Source organism: Nannospalax galili, unplaced genomic scaffold (genome assembly GCF_000622305.1).
Source record: "Nannospalax galili isolate Female #2095 unplaced genomic scaffold, S.galili_v1.0 scaffold85, whole genome shotgun sequence".
NCBI lineage: Eukaryota > Metazoa > Chordata > Mammalia > Rodentia > Spalacidae > Nannospalax > Nannospalax galili.
The window spans coordinates 8,955,431-8,958,550 of record NW_008358866.1 but is presented as its reverse complement, the minus strand read 5'-3'; positions in this window follow the sequence as shown (position 1 = coordinate 8,958,550).

Genomic DNA, 3,120 nt, shown 5'->3' with positions numbered 1-3,120 from the left:
CTTTCTTTTCTTTTTTTTTTTTTAAAATAAGATATTGGGAATTTGACTTCAGATTTGGGGTGCTGACAACACAGCAGACAGTAGCAGGGGTATCAGAGTATAAGGGCTCTAGTCGGGGGAGGGAGGCTATGAGAGGGTGCTATCTGGGAAGTGGGTGTAAAAATAATTTTAAAAAATTTAAAAATATAGTAATTCTTCAAAGCATAAAAATTTACTCTTTAATAATTGGTGGATGTGAAAAACATTACCATTGAAATCTACCTGATGACTTTATATCCATGCTCAGATGCCAAGGAGCTCAGAAAGTAACCGACTGTGACTAGTAATAATCAGACATATAGAGATTAGAAATTCATGTGTGTCTTAGTGTTCATTGTATTGAAAATGAATTTTTCTGTATGAAACCATATATTTTAATAGTGAAATGGAGATCTTTTTTAAAGTTTAAAATCTCATTTAATTTTATGTCTTATAGGGTTTATACTGAGTACAATATTGTATAACTTTATTAATTCAACTGTAAACCTAAACATTTACAGCCAATTTTGAAGGAGAAGCATCTTAGCTCTGGAAATTGTTATTGAATATGTCAATGCTGTTGTAATGAAATGCCTCTTCTAATCATTTGGTTATTAAATTTTTAAAAATTAAAAATTATTTTCAGCTTGGGAATAAAGTTCAGGCTAGAGCTCTTGGGGAAGCCCTGAGTTTGATGACTGTATAGATATTCTTAATGAGTTACATTAGAATAATATGAGATAATTATTCATTTCTATAATTTTAATTTCAAAGAAAAATGTATAATTTTTGATGAATAATTAACATGTTTATGACAAAAGTAAGCAGGTGGCTCAAAAAATTATAATAAAGTAAAAAATTCCAAAATTAAAAAATAAATAAATAAAAATAAATCAAAAAAGAATAGGAGGTAGCAATTGGCTAGGCAGTTAGGGTAAAATGACCCCAAAGAAAAGTAGCCAGTTTCTTGGCTAAAAGTCAAAATGTCCTTGGGCCTCTTAGCAACATATTCAGTTCCAAAGGCCAAAAATGTCAAAAATATTTGGTAGCTTTTACCTAATCCTTAAAAGATTTTATAGGGTTACCTATTCAGAAGGGGGCATGTTAGAGAAGTTGAAAGCCCCATAAAAAAACAAAAACAAGTAAATAAATCAAAGAAGAAAGAGTGCATGAAGTTATCAGAACAAAGTGATGGGGAGATATGGGAGGAGGTGGAGGGAAGGGAGTGGGCATGGATTTGATCAAAACATCTGATATGCATGTATGAAATTCTCAGTAAATTATTTTAAAAAAACGATTACATTCTATTTCAGGACTCTACTGGTACACTCCAAAATTATATTAAGGAGTAATAGAACGTAATTTGGGCCACCAAATTAGTATTATTAGGCACCTTTGAAAGTGGTTATTCTCTAGATTATCAATCATTACCCTGAGAACCAAGTCATTGTAAGCACATAGAATCCCACATACTGTAAACTGAGAATCGGCCATGTACTATCATTGATTTCATGTGGGTATCTAAAAACCCTTCTTTCTCTTCACCTTCCTCAAAAAACAGGAAGAAGGGAGCAAGGAAAAGCACAAAAGGAAAATAAAATAAAATGGCAACTAGCTCTCACTCCTCAGTTTTCTCATGTAATCTTTGAGTCCCAGGATTAGACTTTTTAGAGAGTGAAGAATCTCAGAGATCACCGAAAACAGTATTCAGCTTCTACCAGAGAGGACACTGAGGAGGAGGAGTAGGTCTGTCACCAGCTTAGGTTAAGAATGGAAATGAACTCCAGCTCTTAAGTCTAGCCCCCACCCACAAAGTCTCATCTCTGACCTCTTGGTCCTGACAGTACATTAGAATCACTTGTATCCTTCTAAATAGAGTTTTACTACATCTGCAATGAGTTGGATGTGAATATTCCTGATTTCCAATTTGAAACGCAGACCTAGTAGAAACAAAACATGAGAATTTCTGCAGCATTCAGGTTCCTTTCCCGGTTTTCTGTCCATACTTCACCTCCCTTGATAAAGCCCTATCATTCCACACCAGACTTCCAGCTCTCCTCCTTCATTTTAACTTTCCCAGATGCATTTTCCTAAACCACTTTTATGGTCATGATCTGTGTCTTAAAATCTTTAATGGTTTAACTCAAAGATTGTCAACCCAACGACTGGGCCCTTGTTTAAAAGCTAGCTTCTGAACCAGTGTTAATGATTCATGCTTAGCAGATCTGGGGCAAGTTCTGAAAATCTATGTATCCTAACAAGTACAGGGCAATGGGTGGGGGCTGATTCCCACAAGTGACCCAAGGCTGACACTGAGGGAGAACTAGGGGAACTGAAGCCAATTAGAGAAAAGGCCCTTTTTAAAAAGGCTGCTTGTTCTCAGGGCTGTTTCTTACTCTCCTTCTGTGGGATTTTTGCAATAGCTACATTTATCAACCTTCTGTAACGACCATAATTGGTGGTCAGAATTTTTAAAGGTTGGGGGAAGCCCCCCAAGGGAGGGTATCCCTGGCAACACCAGTGAGGGAGAGAGGATGGAAATCAGGAAAGAGAAGGGCCCTAGAGCTCCAGCTTGGGATTCCCAGGCCTGGGGGCCCCCTGTCACCAAAGTGGGAGCTGTTGGTTTGCAACAGTAGTGCGGGGTTTCTACTTTTCTTTCTCTCTTCTGTCTGTTTACCTATCCTCTGGGCCTGTAACTCCCTCAGGTCTGATCCCCACCCTCTTGTTCCTACCCTAGTACTTTTGAATCTAGGGATCGCTTGCTACCTCTCCCTACTACACTCTCCTCCAACACCCTCTCTGGGCCTCCACAGCTGGCCAAGCCATTTGGTTCTCTTGACTGTGGCTTTTGTGATTGCTGTGGTAGCAGCTCCTCAGCCATCCCTCTCTCTCCCCCTGCCTGTCAATCTTATTTCTCTGACTAGTTGCCCCTGCTGCAAACATCTCTGACGTGCTACAGCCATCTCTGACTTGCACTGGCCTGTACAGCTGTGCTCGGTGCAGTTGTCTTCCTTCCTGCCCCTCCTGTCCCCATCCTCTTTTCCTTTTCCTGTGGGTGAGTCTTCCTTTCTTGAACTCTGTTCATCCCACAGAAGGAACTCA